This window comes from Hypanus sabinus, chromosome 6 (assembly GCF_030144855.1).
Source record: "Hypanus sabinus isolate sHypSab1 chromosome 6, sHypSab1.hap1, whole genome shotgun sequence".
Classification (NCBI taxonomy): domain Eukaryota; kingdom Metazoa; phylum Chordata; class Chondrichthyes; order Myliobatiformes; family Dasyatidae; genus Hypanus; species Hypanus sabinus.
The window spans coordinates 137,264,485-137,284,445 of record NC_082711.1 but is presented as its reverse complement, the minus strand read 5'-3'; the positions used below and the strand labels follow the sequence as shown (position 1 = coordinate 137,284,445).

General features: G+C 42.3%; 1 protein-coding gene across 1 annotated transcript in view; it reads left to right on the top strand.

Annotated features, from left to right (window-relative positions):
• The window catches only part of orai2 (ORAI calcium release-activated calcium modulator 2), a 56,004-nt gene that overhangs the window by 9,426 nt on the left and 26,617 nt on the right, over nucleotides 1-19,961 (top strand). The gene's annotated exons all lie outside the window — the stretch shown is intronic.

Here is a 19,961-nt window from a genome sequence, read left to right as displayed (position 1 = left end):
AGCTGTGGAAGCTGGCCCAGTGTTGTGTAATGGCTGCCAAAAGCCTTGCCATTTGCAAAGGAATGGCTTGCACACCTTCCATCTCTTCACCTTTAACAGATGTACTCCAAGATGGTTTTCCTTGCATTTCCCTAAACTGATATCTAAACAGATATTCTGTTTATCTGTCAATAATCTGGGAATTTAGTCCGGTGCCCCAGCTTTCTCCTAATCCTGCAGTCTACTTCAGGTCTTCTCTGGAGTGATGTACAGCCCCTACATATGAACAAGCATTTGGAAGCCCACTGGATGGATTTGCCAGCTGTGGGTTGCAAGTATCTTTTTTCACATGGGAACTTGACTTATAGCATATTTCTGATTTGCGAACTGTTCAGGTTACTGACACTTCACAGGAATGGAACCCTACCATAACCCACTAAGTATTGCTAAGTATCCTGGAATTGCATGTGGACAGTTGTTCTAATTTAAACCTACTGCATGAAATAACTTGTTAGAAGTTGATTGGGCTTTTATAAGCCAATTTGTTGGTATATGCAACTTGTCAGTGATTCGGCTGAGAAAATAAATAATTCTGGTGGTACTTCCTTTCCAGTGCTGATGAAGGTTCTTAGCCCAAAATGTGGTCTGTTTGTTTATTTCTAGATGCTCCTGACCTGCAGAGGTCTTCCAGTGTTTTGTGTGTTGCCCTGGAAACAGGAGTCATTTCTTTCAGTTTGAAAGAAAGTATGTGGCACAAAGTAGTTAGCAAAATATGGTCAAATGCAATATGGCTCAGTCAGTAATTGAAGGTGAGGGGAAAAAAGAAATGTTTTTGATTCCAGAAGATTTGCTAAGTTGCAAGAACGTTTGAAGGGCATACTTGTCTCTTTCTTCCCTCCCCACCTTTTCTGAGTACTCATTACACTGCTGTATATGTAGTTATTCCCAGCTGATTTGGACTTGTAGCTGATGGAACCACTTTTCCCATTTCCTGAAAATGTTGTCTCATGCTTCCATCACTTAACTGGGACTAGATCTGTTGCAACATGTTTTTAATTCATCCAGGGAGCAAGATGTAGGAGATTCCACTCTGTTTGTTCCCCCATGTCCACCCTCAGGTTTTCCCTGTATCGCATTAGTCCCTTTACTATTTCATTTTCTTCTAACTATCCAATACTCACTCCTTCCTCCCTCATTGTCTTTAGTCCTTGGTCTACCATCTTCTCCTATCAGATTCCATCTTTTTCGGCCCTTTGCCTCTTCCACCTATCACCTCTCAGCTTCTCACATCATTCTCACTCAGTCCCCCACCCCACCCCCAAAATAAAATCTGGATTTGCCTATCATCCACTAGCTCGTGCTCCTCCCCCTTACTCACCCCTTTATTCCAGTTTCTGCCCTTTTGTTTCCAGTACTTATGAAAGATCTCAACTCTGTGTTGACTGTTTATTTCCCTCCAGCATTTTGTGTGTTGCTCCAGATTTCCAGCATCTGTTGTCTTGCTTGCCTTTACTTTTCAACCATAGGTTTGTTAGCTCTCAAGGATGAGAGTAACCTTACAAACCTTTGAGCACACTGTCAATTTAAAATCAGTTTTAGTTCTGTGCGTCAGTTAGCAAAAAACAGACTTTGACAATAGCTGATTCAAACTGAATATAGTCCAGGATAGACCGTCAGATTAAAGTATAAAATATGAAGCGGGTGCATTAACTTTGCAGCAGGCTCAATTGATCATTTGGTGATTATTTCTGTTCATATGTTCTAATGCGCAAATAAATGACTGACCTAAAAAATACAAGGAAGTGTTTGTAATATTTTTCTGAAATGATGTAAGAAAGTAAGTATACCTAATATAGGCTGTTTAATGATTTAAGTCTATTTGTATAGGTATGTTTGCAACTTATTCTTTGTTCTGTGATCAATTGGCATGATTGGCATGGGAAGTACAGTGGGTTTCGGGTATTGGGACTCGGGGACCAGCTTATTTGGCCCAATTAGCCAAAGTTTTATGGAAGTAGTTAAAAGATATAAAAAGACAAAGTGAGTAACAAATTATGTATTTAAATAAAGGACAAATTATAACATTATCAATAGACTACAGCACTATAAAACTGTACTAGTTCCTAACAGTTATCGACGGAGGAATTCATCCACTGTACTTAATTAGCAAAATCAGCACAGACATTGACTGTAGACAATGGACTGCCTTCATACAGTGCTATTGACAATTGCATCCTTCAAATCTTCATTTTAATTGTAACATTCAAGATTATTGTTGATACCTTAAAATTCATTGTAGTTGCAAGCTTGTTGAATTAGTGAAATTGTTTCATTTTCACTCCTGGCTATTTTATGGTAACATCAAACCTGAATTCTTGGAACCGCAGTGAGCAAAACAGTTCTGAATTGTCTTGCTGTATATTTCTTGCCAACTTTCAGTGACAAAAATCACTCCTTTTTGAATGCAAATCTGCACAACTGACACTATTTTAAAAACTGTTCGCTGTAAGCGCATCTTCTGTCTAATGGCTACACAAGTGCACGAGACTGACTTTCGTTAGAACCAGTTTGGCACCAGTTTCCTGTCCCAGTTATGCAGAATAGTGCCCCAAATAAAATTAGGAAATCCTGGCAATTTTCTTGATTTAGCTTTTGTTCTTCAGGAGTTGTCCCAAATAAGCAGCTGCCCTGATTAACTAATGGCTCAATTAACTGGAATCCACTTCTTTAACTTTGCAATATCCAAACTGGAAAAATTAGGCATAGGCATAGCTATCATAAAACCAAGCACTAATTTTAATAGTAAAGGTATATTGCATGCTTATTTGGCTTTAACAAATCTGCAAATTTCTTGAAGGGATCAACAAAGGCATGTATATTTTGTTTGAATTTTACAGCAAATGCACAAGTGTGCAAGCATGGGTTGAAATCATAACTTCCAAGGATGTGGTATGCTCATTTTTAATTACCAATTAGAAACACATTTATTCACAATGGGAATCCCAGTTAGGCATTTATTTAATGTGTATGACTGAGCACTTTAACACGTTCTGTTCGGCAGCCCATTTCTGAATGAAATTTCTACCTACTCTAACTTACTTTACAGAATGTTGCTTTTTTTTATTGAGTAGAGGTGCAAGATCTTTGATGCTCTTTAAGAACTACGATTCCTTGGGCAACATCTTCGGGTAGCAAATCTCCAATTATGTCACTTTCTGTACATCTTCTGCTTGTTCTTTTTTCTTGATTATGTTATGGAAAGTACAGGTTTCCCCCGCTATTCGAAGGTAGAGCGTTCCTGTGAAACGGTTCGTAAGTCGGAATGTCGTACACTGAAGAAGCAATTACTATTTATTTGTATGTGAAAAATTTGTGAGCATTCGCAGACCCAAAAAATAACCTACCAAATCATGCCAAATAACACATAAAACCTAAAATAACAGTAACATATAGTAAAAGCAGGAATGATCTGATAAATACACAGCCTATATAATGTAGGAATACTTTTCTGCAATTATTGCAGCACACTGTCCACCGCAGCGAAAATCTCACGCAAGCGCTCTCGGCAGCACTCGCGGCAAAAACACACACACAAGTGCTCCCAGCAGAAGCACTCTTTCCAGTAACCTTTAAACTATGAAGCTACCAAATAACACATAAAAATACACAGCCTATATAAAGTAGAAATAATGTACATCCAGTGTAGTTCACTTAGTGAGCACATTGATGATGGTGTGTTAGGCTGAGTCGTCGGAGGTTGGGTGGTGGAAGACTGGGGTGTCATCTCATCATCGTCTGTTTCCATCAGGGCAGACAGTTCACCTTCTATGTCTGCCTGCCTCAATGTCGAAGATTGAGTTTCGTCGTCTGCTGTGGCTGATGTGGAAGGCTTGAAAAACGACAGTATGCTTGACTGCTTAGCCTCGCACATCTTTCTGTCGTACAGTTCTTTGTAAGCACTCAAACCATCCTGCAAATCTGCCCTAAACCTACGTAACCTTTCAAAATTAAAGTAATACTTTTCTGCAATCATTGCAGCGTTGTCAATCGTAGCGAAAATCTCACACAATTGCTTCCCGTTCAGTTCTTGGACGACTTCACTTCCGGGGCATTTGCTACTGCATTCAGCTTCAATTGTTATCCTTTCCTCTTCATCAGCTCTACATCTCTCAGTTCTTGGTCATCAGATGCCAAAACCTCTTCAACATCATCTTCGTCAACTACCACAAACCCTTAGCCAAACTCACAATGTCCTTACTTCGTTCACCATGATCGAAATGCTTAATTACGTCTAGTTTTATGCTAAGTGTAACACCCTTATATGCTCTTTTAGGCTTTTCTGATACCTTAGAACTCATCTTGCTAATGGATGCACAAAATAAATGGACATAAAGCACAAATGCTCACAGGCACATGTTTAAGCAATGCTGGCTAGAATGCAGTTCCTGGGGAGGAGCTTGGCTGCTTGGCGCACACTGCCTTTTGTCATAACAGTGAAACCACCTTCTGTTAGCGAATACAGGTAACTAATGTAGGTCTTTCGTAACAGGGAGTTGACATAAAGTGAACGTTCGAAAAACGGGGGACACCTGTATTACACCCTGTGACATGCAGTTTGGGATTCAGTCGAATGATCTAGCATTGCATGTTTTTGTTTCTTTTTCTTTTTTGTGCTGGGGGGGGTGTTGATGTCTTTTCTTTCAAATACTCCCACAGTTTTTCTGTATTTCATGTCTATCTGGAGAAGACAAATATCAGTTGTATTGTACATGCATACTTTAACAATAAAATGAAACTATGAGCCTTTTGAAGAAGGGCACAAATATTTCTCAGTGTTCAAGCAATACCCTTTCACCAACTGTCAATGTTCCACTAAAGTTCTCACGGGAAGAATGTCATCCATCTTTGCCTGGTCTGGCCATGTATGTCATCAGACTTGGCAATATGATTGGTAACTGATCTGACAAAGTTGTAACAAGCTGTTTGCATTTCAGTCAAACTTCACCATTTCTAGCTAAGTAGAACTTGAGTTATAATGTCACGACGGAAAGTTTTATGAATGAATTGTTTACTCAGCATGCAAGGAAAAACAAATGCTATGAATCATAACAATTTATAGCACTGAAGGCTAGTTAGCTTAGCTTTTCATGTACTGCATTGCAGATCTCAGCTACTTAATGAAAAAAATATTGTATCTTATATTAAGGTTACTTTCACTGACTTTTATTCTGTCCTAAACTTACTGAACTAATTGTTAGGGACAATATTTTTTGTGATCTATTCTCTGAACATCTGTTGTGTTAACTTCTCAAGCTTGGTTCCAAGGAGATCTGTCCTGATGCTTTGAAAACCACCTTGTGAGAAGATGATTCCAAGATTGAAAGGCTTGTCATATGAGGAATGTTTGATGGCTCTGGGGTTGTATTTACTGGAATGGAAAAGAGCAGAGGACACAGCTTCAGAATAGAGAGGCATTCTTTAAGAATGGAGACGAGGAATTTCTTTATCCAGAGAATAGTGAATCTAGGGAATTTGTTGCCATAGGTGGTTATGGAGGCCAAGTCAATGGGTATGTTTAAGGCAAAGGTTGGTAGATTCTTGATTAGTCAGGGCATGAAGGGATAGGGAGAGAAGGCAGGAAATTGGAGTTAAAAGGAATTGAATTGACTTTATTTCTTACATCTTTCACATATGTGAGGAGTTAAAAATTATGTTATGTTTCAGTCTGAATGTGCAAATTGTAGTATTTTGTAATAGTATGTATTGTAGATGTACAACGGAACAGTCAATATAGCTTAGAAATACAATTGCATCAGCATAAATTAATCAGTCTGATGCCCTGGTGGAAGAAGGTGCCTGGAGCCTGTTGGTGCTGGCTTTAATGCTGCGGTACCATTTCCCGGAATGGCGCAGTTGGGATGACTCAGGTCCCCAATGATCCTTGGGGTCCTTTTTACGCACCTGACACTGTAGATATCCTGAATAGTGGGAAATTCACATCCACAGGTGCGCTGGGCTGTCTGTATCACCTCTGCAGAGTCCTGCTATGGAGGGAAGTACAGTTCCCATACCAGGCAGTGATGCAGCCAGTCAGGATGCTCTCAATTCTGCCCCTGTAGAAAGTCCTCAGGATCTCGGACCCTCGGACCTACCTGGAGAATACCTGAGGAGGAAGGTAAAGCTGCGCAAGTGCGGACTTTAAAAAGTGACCCACTTTTAGGAGCGGGCAGCGGAGTGCGCAGGAGCAGAGGGCTGGGCTTTGGCGCAAGAGGACTTCGGCAAGAAGCCTGCTTTTCATTTACTCTGACTAATCTGGGATCAGGTAATGGGGGAGACGGTTAGAGCAGTGGTGCGCTCCGTATGCAGTATGTGGGAGGTCAGGGTCAACGCAGTTGTCCCTGATGACTACACCTGCAGTAGGTGCATCCAGCTGCAGCTCCTATCAGACCAAGTTAGGGAATTGGAGCAGGAGCTGGATGAACTACGGATCATTCGGGAGACAGAGATAGATAAGAGTTATCGGGAGGTAGTCACACCGAAAAGACAGGAGGTAGGTAATTGGGTGACAGTCAAGAGAGGCAAGGGGAGCAGACAGAGAGAGAAGAACACCCCTGTGGCCGTTCCCATCAAAAATAAGTATACCGTTTTGGATACTGTTGGTGGGGATGACCTACCAGGAACAAGCTGCAGTGGTCCTGTCTCTGGCACTGAGGTTGGACCCTCGACTAGGAAGGGGAGGAGGGAAGGGAAGAGAGCGGTATTGATAGGGGATTCTATAGTCAGGGGGGCGGATAGGAGATTTTGTGGGGAAGATCGGGAGTCTCGGATGGTATGTTGCTTCCCTGGTGCCGGGGCCCGAGACATCTCAGATCGGGTGCAGGTTATTCTCGAGAGGGAGGGCAAGAATCCAGATGTTGTGGTCCATGTAGGGACCAATGACATGGGTAGGATGAGTGAGGGGGTCCTGCATAGGGAGTTCAGGGAGTTGGGTGCGAAGCTGAAGAGCAGGACCTCCAGGGTAACAATCTCAGGATTGCTGCCTGTGTCACGTGCATGTGAGGCAAGGAACAGGAGGGTTATAAAGATTAATACATTGCTGAGAGGATGGTGCAGGAGGGAGGGCTTCAGGTTTGTAGATAATTGGGCCTTGTTCCAGGGAAGGTGGGATCTGTTCCAAAGGGACGGTTTACACCTGAACTGGAGTGGTACTAACATTCTTGCAGGGAAGATTGCTAGAGCTTCTTGGGGGGGTTTAATCTAAATTTGCAGGGGGTGGGGATCCAGAATGTGAGAGAGGATAGCGAGCGGAAGAATAAAGGACAGGTGGGGAGGACACGATTCCGGAATATTAAGTGTGTAGTAGAGGAAGGTGGGGTGGAACAAGTGATAAGGAGGACTCGTGTACAGGGGGATGGTCTGACGGAACATGGAGTTAAATGTGTTGAAAGAATAAGTAAATGTAGGAAGGACAACAAAATTCTAGGGGCGTATAACCCGATGGGAGTTCGGGGAGCTGGGTTAAGCACATTAGGCAGCGATTCAAACAAAGAGAGGAGAAATGGGTTAAAAATTCTATATCTGAATGCACAAAGTGTCAGGAATAAGGCGGATGAGCTTGAAGCCCAGGTGCGAATGGGTAACTATGATGTTGTTGAGATAACGGAGACATGGCTGCAGGGAGATCAGACCTGGGAAATGAATGTACAAGGGTATACGTGCTATTGTAGGGACAGAAATGTGGGCAGAGGGGGTGGGGTGGCCCTGTTGGTGAGGAATGAGATTCAGTCCTTTGCAAGGGGGACATAGGGTCAGGAGAAGTAGAGTCTGTGTGGATAGAACTGAGGAACAGTAAGGGCAAAAGGACCCAAATGGATGTTGTCTACAGGCCACCAAACAGTAGCATGGATATTGGGTGCAAGTTGAATAGGGAGTTAACATTGGCATGTGGCAAAGGTAGTGTCGCAGTAGTTATGGGGGGTTTCAACATGCAGGTGAACTGGGAGAATCAGGTTGGTGCTGGACCACAGGATAGGGCGGGGGTCAGCAACCCGCGGCTCCGGAGCCACATGTGGCTCTTTTACGTCTGTGCTGCGGCTCCCTGTTGCTTTGGGAAATAATTGGTCAGTATTTAATTAAAATGTATTTTATGTTAGTTTGTTAGTTTTTGAAATGTAATTCTAAATTTGAAGATTATGGTGATCTTGTACAATCTAAATAAGACGTTGTGGCGGGCGACCCATTTCCTGACACATCCGAACCGGCTCACAATTAGCCAGCGTTCAGGCTAAGGGAGATAGCCTACGGGGGTTTGTGAGTACGTGTCTTTTGCAGCATCCGCGCCCATGGGTGGCGGGATGAGGGAGGCTTAAAAGCAAGGCTGTTTAGTTCGAATAAAGCTATCTTTGACTGCAGTTTACTGACTGCGTGTAGCACACCGCTACAACGTGTTTTTATCGCTGGCTGTCCAGAGGGGAGGTGCTGAAACGCTTTGTCGCGTGTCTGGAAGAAGTGAAAACTTTCCTGGGCAGCAAAGGGCTCACCTTTCCTGAGCTGGAACAGCCAGAGTGGCTGGAAAAGCTACACTTCATGGTAGACATGACAGCGCACCTGAACACGCTGAACACAGCTCTTCAGGGGAAAGGACGCACAGCCCTGCACATGTTGGAGGATGTTTTGGCATTCGAGCGCAAGTTGACAGTGCTTGCCAGAGATTTACAGAAAGGCACATTGTCTCACTTCCCCAATTTGAGAGAGTTCAAACAAGGTCACGACATGATAAATTCGGAGTATTTACATTCTGCAATCATCGCAATGCAAACATCGTTTGGGAAACGCTTCTGTGAGTTCAGAGAGGAAAAAAACACATTATCCTTCCCGGTCACTCCCCTAAGCATCGATCCATCCCTACTGAATACGACTGCATTGTCAGGTGTGAGTCAACCTGACCAAGTATGATAAATATTTTAATTGCCTATTATTTTACGTATATTCATATGTTTTCATTGTTCAGTGAAATAGTCCTTTTATTTTTCAGGTTGACAGCTGGCTGACGTTATTTTTGGTTTGCTGCTGGCTGTAAATTTAAGTTTGGCGTTTTTCATAAATACAAGAAGGACTCAAATAGACGTTGAGTATTTTACTTAAAAGTAACCTTCAACCCAACGTCTTTTTTTCGGAGTTCAAAATGTTTTTGTGGCATGCAGAAATGTAATTTCGTTTTCTCTGCAGGAGTTCATCAATTTCATAAATGCAACACATTATAGTTTGTTTATACATACCATAAAGGCAAGACAAAACGTTGTATGCAGTGTTATTTCATTTTAAATGTCAAACGGGTTTTGCGGCTCCCAGTGTTTTCTTTTCTGTGGGAAACGGGTCCAAGTGGCTCTTTCAGTGGTAAAGGTTGCTGACCCCTGGTAGGGTGTTTGTAGAGTGCCTAAGGGATGCATTCTTGGAACAGCTTGTACGAGAGCTGACCAGGGACAAGACAATTCTGGATTTAGTGTTATGTAATGAACAGGATTTGATAAAGCGATCATGCAGTAAAGGAGCCATTAGGAGGTAGTGATCACAATATGATAAGCTTTTATCTGCAATTTGAGAAGGATAAGGGCAGCTCGGAGGTGTCAGTGTTGCAGATGAACAGGTGAAACTATGGAGCCATGAGGGAAGAGCTGGCCAAAGTTGACTGGACAGATATCCTAGCAGAAAAGACAGTGGAACAGCAATGGCAGGTATTCTTGGGAATAATGCACAAGGTGCAAAATCAGTTCATCCCCCAGAGAAGGAAGGATTCAAAGGGGGGGAAAGGGGCCTCAGTGGTTGACAAAGGAAGTCAGAGACTGCATAGCATTTAAAAAAAAAAGGAAATATGACAGAGCTAAGGTGAGTGGGAGGACAGATGATTGGGAAGTTTGTAAGGAACAACACTGAAAAGACAATATGGGGAGAAAAAATGAGGTACGAACGCAAGCTAGCCAGGAATATAAAGGAAGATAGCAAAAGCTTTTTTAGGTATGTGAAGAGAAAGAAGATAGTTAAGAACAATGTTGGGCCCTTGAAGAATGAATTGGGTGAAATTGTTATGGGAAACAGAGAAATGGCAGAAGAATTTAATGAGTACTTTAGATCTGTTTTCACTAAAGAAGACACAAGCAATCTCCCAGATGTATGGACGGGCCAAGGACATAGGGTAACAGAGGAAATGAAACAGATTGACATTAGGAAGGAAACGGTGATGAGTAGACTGATGGGACTGAAGGCTGACAAATCCCCAGGTCCAGATGGTCTGCACCCTAGGGTACTAAAGGAGGTGGCCCTGGAAATTGCAGATGCATTGGTAATCATTTTCCAATGTTCCTTAGATTCAGGATCAGTTACTGAGGATTGGAGAATGGCTAATGTTATCCCACTTTTTAAGAAAGGAGGGAGGGAGAAAACAAGAACTATCAACCTTTCAGCCTGACATCGGTGGTGGGAAAGATGGTAGAGACCATTATTAAGGATGAAATAGTGGCATATCTAGATAGCAGTGATAGGATTGGGCCGAGCCAGCATGGATTTACCAAGGGTAAATCATGCTTGATTAATCTGTTGGAGTTTTTTGAGGATGTAACCACGAAGTTAGATGGGGGAGATCCAGTGGATGTAGTGTACCTCGATTTTCAGAAGGCATTTGATAAGGTCCCACATAGAAGATTGGTGGGTAAAATCAAAGCTCAGGGCATCGGGGGGAAGGCATTGACATGGATAGAAAACTGGTTGGCAGATAGAAAGCAAAGGGTAGCGGTGAATGGGTGTTTCTCGGAATGGCAGGTGGTGACTAGTGGGGTGCCACAGGGCTCGGTATTGGGACCACAGCTATTTACCATTTACGTTAACGATTTGGATGAAGGCATAGAAAATAACATCAGCAAATTTGCTGATGATACTAAGCTGGGTGGCAGTGTGACATGTGATGAGGATGTTAGGAGAATTCAGGGTGACTTGGATAGGCTGGGTGAGTGGGCAGATACTTGGCAGATGACGTTTAATGTGAATAAGTGTGAGGTTATCCACTTTGGGAGTAAGAACAGGAAGGCAGATTATTATCTGAACGGTGTAGAGTTAGGTAAGGGAGAAATACAAAGAGATCTAGGAGTCCTTGTTCATCAGTCACTGAAGGTGAATGAGCAAGTGCAGCAGGCAGTGAAGAAGGCTAATGGAATGTTGGCCTTTATTACAAAGGGAATTGAGTACAAGAGCAAGGAAATCCTCTTGCATTTGTACAGAGCCCTGGTGAGACCACACCTGGAGTATTGTGTACAGTTTTGGTCTCCAGGGTTAAGGAAGGACATCCTGTCTGTAGAGGAAATGCAGCGTAGATTCACGAGGTTAATTCCTGGGATGTCTGGACTGTCTTACGCAGAGAGTTTAGAGAGACTGGGCTTGTACACGCTGGAATTAAGGAGATTGAGGGGATCTGATTGAAACATATAAGATTATTAAGGGATTGGACAAGATAGAGCAGGAAATATGTTCCAGATGCTGGGAGAGTCCAGTACCAGAGGGCATGGTTTGGGAATAAGGGGTAGGTCATTTAGGACAGAGTTAAGGAAAAACTTCTTCTCCCAGAGAGTTGTGGGGGTTCTGGAATGCACTGCCTTGGAAGGTAGTGGAGGCCAATTCTCTGGATGCTTTCAAGAAGGAGCTAGATAGGTATCTTATGGATAGGGGAATCAAGGGATATGGGGACAAGGCAGGAACCGGGTATTGATAGGAATTGATCAGCCATGATCTCAGAATGGCGGTGCAGGCTCGAAGGGCCGAATGGTCTACTTCTGCACCTATTGTCTATTGATATGGGACTCATGCTAAACTACTTCAGCTGTCTGAAGTGAGAGGTGCTGTTGTACTTTTATTCCACAGCCAGCCAGTATGCAGAGATCGTGAGATCCTTGGTGATGTGTATTCCGAGGAACTTGAAGCTGTTCACCCTCTCACCCCAGATTCAGTGATATCAATAGGGATGAGCCTGTATCTGTTCCTTCTGTAGTCCACAACCAGCTCCTTTGTTTTTGCAACATTGGAGGAAAGGTTGTTTTCTTGACACCACTGTGTCAGGGTGATGACTTCTTCTCTGTAGGCTGCCTTGTTATTATTTGAAATAAGGCCAATCAATGTAGAATCATCTGAAAATTTTATTAGCAGATTGGGTGGCGCCAATCGTCGGTGCTCAGAGAGTAAAGGAGGGGGCTTAGGACACAGACCTAGGGGCCTCCTGTGTTGAAGGGCAGAGGAGAGGCACCCACTCTTACCACCTGCCAGCAATCTGACAAGAAGTCCTGATTCCAGCTGCACAAGGCAGGGTGACGGCAGAGGTCTCTGAGCTTCACAGCATTCTCACATAAGTATCCTTCTTCTCCTGGTGTGTAGAGCTACGTCATCTGTCACCATGAATGATGCAGTATGAATGGATCATGAAATGGTGGGTCAGCCCCAATGGCCCGATTTGGCTTGTATAGTCTTGTGGTCTGGTGATTAAAGGCTACTGTGCATGATAACATTGCAATGATGCTGCTTTGTTTAATTTGTGAATTAGACTGTTAAACATGTATTTGTCATGATTGGTCACTGATGGGTTTGGCGAAGTGTTCAATGCAACAGATAAACAAGGAGAGTGGGTAGCATTGCCTATTTCCAGACTTGAGAATCAGAGTCCAGTTTATTATCACTGACATATTGTGAAATTTGTTTCATGACAGTAGTACAGAGCAAGACAAAGAAAAATAACTAAGTTGCATTAAAAATAGTGCAGAAGAGAAATAGCGACGTAGTGTTTATGGCCTCATGGACTGTTCAGAAATCTGATGGCTGAGGGGAAGAAGTGCTTTCTTAAATTGAGTGTGTGTCTTCAGGCTCCTGTACCACCTCCCTGATGGTAGTAATGAGAAGAGTGAATGTCCTGGATGTCAAACCTTGGCAGGAGAGGGAGAGAGAGGTCAACACAGGCAGACTGCACTGAACACTCGTTTGCCTACTGCTCTCATCCTTGTTGATTTGTCTTACTCAACACTAATCGTCGATATTGTCGAGAAATGGAGTCAATCGTGGCCTCCAGGCCTCCAGGCTTCTTGGCTTCCAGGCCATGCACCCTGCTCCAAACCTCAGCAAACTTCCTCGGAGACAGCAAAACACCAGATAGCTCAATCGGCCCAAAAACACACCATCAAAATGTAAATCACAGGTTCCATTTGCACACAGCTTAGTAATACATAGATACATAGAATAGTACAGCAGATTACAGGCCCTTCAGCCCACAATGTTGTGCCTAACCTTAAACCCTGCCTCCCATATAACCCCCTACCTTAAATTCCTCCATATACCTGTCTAGTAGTCTCTTAAACTTCACTAGTGTATCTGCCTCCACCACTGACTCAGGCAGTGCCTTCCACACAGCAACCACTCTGAGTGAAAAACCTTGCTCTAATATCCCCCTTGAACTTCCCTCCCCTTACCCTAAAGCCATGTCCTCTTGTTTTGAGCAATGGTGCCCTGGGGAAGAGGCGCTGGCTGTCCACTGTCTAATCCTCTTAATATCTTGTACACCTCTATCATGTCTCCTCTCATCCTCCTCCTCTCCAAAGAGTAAAGCCCTAGCTCCCTTAATCTCTGATCATAATCCATACTCTCTAAACCAGGCAGCATTCTAGTAAATCTCCTCTGTACCCTTTCCAATGCTTCCACATCCTTCCTATAGTGAGGCGACCAGAACTGGACACAGTACTCCAAGTGTGGCCTAACTAGAGTTTTATAGAGCAGCATCATTACATCGCGTCTCTTAAACTCTTTCCCTCGACTTATGAAAGCTAACAGCCCATAAGCTTTCTTAACTACCTTATCTACCTGTGTGGCAATTTTGAGGGATCTGTGGACATGTACCCCCAGATCCCTCTGCTCCTCCACACTACCAAGTATCCTGTCATTTACTTTGTACTCTGCCTTGGAGTTTGTCCTTCCAAGGTGTACCACCCCACACTTCTCCGGGTTGAACTCCATCTGCCACTTCTCAGTCCACTTCTGCTTCCTATCAATGTGTCTCTGCAATCTTCGACAATCCTCTACACTATCTACAACACCACCAACCTTTGTGTCGTCTGCAGACTTGCCAACCCACCCTTCTACCCCCACATCCAGGTTGTTAATAAAAATCGCGAAAAGTAGAGGTCCCAGAACAGATCCTTGTGGGACAATAGAATCATATTTGGAAGAAGTAGTTTTGTGAACTGTCTGAAGGACATCTCCATTGATCATATTGTTCACTGACGCTGTCTTGATAGTTAATACTTTGTTTATTTTTTAAAAATCCACTTGTATTTCCTCTAAGTACTTTACCCATAATGCTTTTGAGAGGCTGTTATATGGGACCTAGTCACTTAGTGTCCAATGTATATATATTTGAGTCATCCAATTAACCCATTCTAGGTACAAAGCACCAGTGCCACTCATGAGGCCTCTTTGGACAATATGTACCTGTCTAGTGGTGGTGGGACGCTGGATAGCAATCCTTCCCTACTCCAATCAAAGTGCTCCTTTCATCCAGTTGACTTTCACTGTGAGCAGCCCAGAGTCCTCTGTTACCCAGCTGCTCAGGATGACCCCTGATAAGAACTCTTGCAAACTGCCACTTGACAGCAACATACGTATCACTGTTCTAATAGTAAATGACAGTCTTTTTAAAATACTTCAGTTGATACAATTGTTCTCGCTTGTGACTCCATATTATGGATTTAATTATGCCTTTTAAAAAAAAACTTGGACATCTGCACCTCTGAGACAGTTGACTGAATGCAAAGGGCATTGGGTGGTTTAAGTATTATTTCAGATACTATTCTTGACTCAACACCTTAAAGCCAACTGTCTAGTTATTACCATACTGGTGGATCCAAATTGGCTATGTTTACTATATTAAAACAGTGATTTTCATTACTTAAATGTCTATAAATCCTTTGTGATGGCGGGAAGGAGGGATTTGGAAAGGGTACCAACATGCAGATTTGATCTTTATTTTAATGACGTGTTTTCCTTCAAGATTTTGAAACAGTTGGGAAACCTATGAGGCTTGAAATCTTGCAGCTGCAATATTTCCTGTCAGAGTTGCCTTCTTTTTTCAGTCAATAATTGTCAGAAACTGTATTCTCTTCTGATGCAAGTTGTGTCTATTAACATTTCAATCGAGCTGCTTCCTTGAGAGAGATTGTCTATTCAGAAATGCTGCCTTACCTCATCCTGAGTGAATGTAGCTACTTCATGCTCATCCTTTACAGTACTTCAAACAATAGCTTTAAACCACTGAAATATAACTTATTAATAGAAATCGCTTTGTGATAAGCATTTTAATACTGCATTGTACTTCACTGCTGCAATTTTAATTTCACTTGAATTTATGTTTGAGCCTTGTAGTTCATTTTAAGTATGTTTACTTTAGCATCCTAGAATTGCTGATTTTATTTTATTTATTAATACAGCTCTGATCAGGCCCTTCCAGCCCAAAAGGCTGCACCGCCTAGCTACCCACCTATTCAGTACTAGCACTTATCCCTGTAAGCGGAACAAGTGCTACACCTGCCCTTACACTTCCCTCACCACCATTCAGGGCCCCAGACAGTCCTTCCAGGTGAGGCGATGCTTCACCTGTGAGTCGGCTGGTGTGGTATACTGTGTCCAGTGCTCCCAGTGTGGCCTTTTATATATTGGTGAGACCCGACGCAGGCTGGGAGACCGTTTCGCTGAACACCTATGCTCTGTCCGCCAGAGAAAGCAGGATCTCCCAGTGGCCACGCATTTCAATTCCACGTCCCATTCCCATTCTGATATGTCTATCCATGGCCTCCTCTACTGTCAGGATGAAGCCACACTCAGGTTGGAGGAACACCTTGTATATCGGCTGGGTAGCTTCCAACCTTATGGCATGAGCATTGACTTCTCTAACTTCCGTTAATGCCCCTCCTCCCCTTCTTACCCCATCCCTGACATACTTAGTTATTTGTTTTTTTTTCTCTCTCACTGCCCATCACTCTGCCTGTTCTCCATCTCCTTCTGGTGCTCCCCTCACCCTTTCTTTCTCCCTAGGCCTCCCGTCCCATGATCCTTTCCCTTCTCCAGCTCTGTATCCCTTTTGCCAATCACCTTTCTGGCTCTCAGCTTCACCCCACCCCCTCCGGTCTTCTATCATTTTGCATTTTCCCCTCCCCTTCCTACTTTCAAATCTCTTAGTATCTTTCCTTTCAGTTAGTTCTGACGAAGGGTCTCGGCCTGAAACGTTGACAGTGCTTCTCCTTATAGATGCTGCCTGGCCTGCTGTGTTCCACCAGTATTTTTTTTGTGTGTGTGTTTGTGTTGCTTCAATTTACAATAACCATTTAACCTACTAACCAGTACATATTTGGACTGTGGGGATAAACCGGAATATCCAGAGGAAACCCATGTGATCATGGGGAAAATGTACAAACTCCTTATGGACACCACTGGAATTGAATTCTGGAACGCCACAAGCAATAATAGCATCACAATAACTGATATCTAGGAAAGGATGTTCTGGCATTGAGAGAATCCTGAGGAGATTTATGACAATGATTCCAGTAATGAAAGGGTTAACATATGAAGAGTATTTGGATCTGGCCCTGTACTTGTTGGAGTTCTGAAGAATTGGGGGTGGGGGGGGGGGGATCTCGTTGAAACCTAATGAATATGGAAAGGCCTAGATAGAGTGGATGTGGAAAAGATCTTCCCAACAGTGGGAGAGTCAAAGACCAGAGGGCCTTCTCAGGATAGAAGAACATCCTTTCAGAATAGAGGCAAGGAATTTCTTTAGCCAGAGGATGGTGAATTTGTGGAATTCATTGCTACGGAGGGCTGTGGAGGCCAAGTTATTGGGTATACATAATTTGATGGGTTCATAATTTGTAAAGGCATAAAATGTTATGGGGAGTCAAGAGAATGGGGTTAAGAGGAAAAATAAATCAGCCAAGATGGAATAGCTGTGCAGACTCAGTGGGCCAAATGGCTTAATTCTCCTATGCCTTATGGTCAAATGCAGAAGCCCATGAGATCTGAGGGAGAGTGGTAAGTTGAATGTAAACTGGATTCTGTAGCAAGAAGCAAAGAGTAATAATTAACAAGTATTTTTATGACAGGAAAGCTGTTACTAATGGCAACCATAAGACTAGGTGCACAAGTTCCCAGCTTTGTACATGTTAATGATGATTTATGATTGAAATATAGGAGGTATAGTAAATAAATCCACTAACAATGAGTTGAGTGGTGCAGTGAGGAAAAATGATTCCATGAGGTTAGCTATGGTCTGGTCAGAGAAAAAGGAATTTAATACAGAAAATGAGATGGTGCTTTTGGGAAAGTATAAAAAAGACATGGAATTATAAACACATGGGAAGATGCTGACAAATGTGGAGGAACAGAAAGACCTTGAATATTCATTCCGAGATACTTAGCAGATACAGTATGTACAGTGGTGAAAAAGCATACAGATAAACTGTCCTAGCAAGCTGAGGCATAGAAATCAAGAGCAATAAGTTTATTTTGGAAATAGGGCATTAGAATGTTTTAGACAAGAACAGGCCATTCGGGCCAACAAAGCTTACCAAATTCCTATTCGCGTAGTGTGTTGAAATAACTATGGAGTTTAGATTTGAAAGACTAAGGTTCTACTCTCAACTACACAACTAGGTAGATTGTTCCACATGTCCACAATTCACTGTGTAAAGAAATGCTTCCTGATGTTAGTCTGAAATCTCCCCTTCAGCAGTCTCCACTTATGGCCCCATGTCCATGATGATGGATTAATTTTGAAGTAGCAGCTTAAAAGTAAACTACTGTTTGTTATATTCCTACTTTGTATTTCCTCAGTTTGCTTGAGTACAGGTCAAGACATTACATGAAAGATGATAGCAGTGGAGTAAAAATTTTGATCAATTAAGTGTTACTACCTTTGGAAAAATGTTAGCTCTGAAGTAAGACTGGGATTATATTCTTGGGAACTGAGGAAGTTGATGCAATACTATATCATAATGTGGACCAAGAAAGACAAAGCAGAATTTCTCTAAACAGAGGAATCAAGAATCAACCCCAAATCTTGATTCTTACTGCCTAGAGGTGGTAAGAGAGACTTAACTAAGGAGTGTACGATCGTATACTAGCAAACCCTGAAGTGCAGATCGAGCAATGGAGAGTTGAATTAGGGCAGGTAGTTCATTTTTGACAAGTACAGATGAGATGGGCTGAATGACCATCTGAGGGGTGGCATAGTAGTGTAGTGGTTAGTGTAGCAGTATTACAAAGCTGGACCTGGTCTCAATTTCCATTGCTCTCTGTGAGGAGTTTGTACCGTCTCCCTGTTAGTTGGTGGGTTTTCTTTGGGTGCTCCAGTTCCTCCAACAGTCCAAAGATGTACTGGTTAATTGGTCATTGTGAATTATCATGTGATTAGGCTAGGGTTAAATTGGTGGGTGGTGTGGCTCACTGAGCCAGAAGGTCCTGTTCCATCATATATTTCTAAATAAAACTGCTCATTATATTCCAGATTTGACCTCTGCACTTCCGTCTGCAATTAGACCCTCGACTTCCTAACCAGAAGACCACAATCTTTGTGGATTTGAAATAAAATCTCCACATTGTTGACAATCAACACTGGTGCACCTCAGAAGTGTGTGCTTAGCCCACTGCTCTATTCTCTTTATACCCATGACTGTGTAGCTAGGTATAGCTCAAATGCCATCTATAAATTTGCTGACGATCTAACATTGTTGGCAGAACCTTGAATGGAGATCAGAGGGTGTACAGGAGCGAGATATGTCAGCTAGTTGAGTGGTGTCACAGCAACAACCTTGTACTCAACATCAGCAAGACCAAAGAGCTGATTGTGGACTTCAGGAAGGAATATGAACCAATCCTCATAGAGAAGTCAGAAGTGGAGAGAGTGGGCAATTTCTTTTCTTTTGTAATTTATTTTTTTATTGAAATTCATCATCAAACAAACATTTCCACAAGATGTATTTCAGGTACTGTACATATATATCATATAGTTATATTTGCCACAAATCTCCCCTTAATATTTATCTGAGGTATACACTTACAGAAAAAAGGAAAGAAAGAACAAGCAAATGGAGAAAACTATGCACAAGCAGGGAGTGATTTTTATTTTTTTTACAACAGATTCATTGGTTTGTGAGAATAAAACCAGGCCTATGAGGCATTATGTAATTAAACCATTTTTCCCAATATGAATCAAATTGTTCCAGCTTATGATTAACAAATGCTGTTATCTTCTCCATTTTGTAAATGTCCATTGTAATTTCCATCCATGCGTTTAAAGTTGGGTTCTCCTGTGATAACTATTTCCTGGTAAGAGTCTTTTTACCAGCCACCAACAGTATATTCATTAAATATTGATCTCTTTTCAATCATTCTTGAGCTATATACCCAAAATATATGGTCTTACTTTCTAAGGGTATTTCACATTTAAAGATGCCTTGTAGGGCATTGTGTATCCCACTCCAATAGTCTTTGATACCGGGGCATTCCCAGAACATATGATAAAGGTTTGCATTTTGACTTCCACAATTTCTCCAGCAAACAGGGAGGTTACTATCATAATGGGATTTCTGAGAGGGTGTAATAAAATATCTTACCAAGTTTTTCCTTCCGAACTCCCTCCATCTCTGTGAACTGGTACACTTCCATTGATACCTCCATATTATTGTCCATTCTTCCTCAGATATAATTATCCCTCCTTCCTTCTCCCATTTTGTTTTAATGTATGAAGTTGAATGTGTTTTCAGATTTGACAACCCCTTATACATGCTTGAAATGATTCTACTACCGTTATCTGAATTATATGCTTTTCTAAATAGCTCTATCAAACATGTACTTGCCTTGGTTATTTTTAACCCTCCTGTTAACATCCTGTTGCATCTGTAAATACCGAT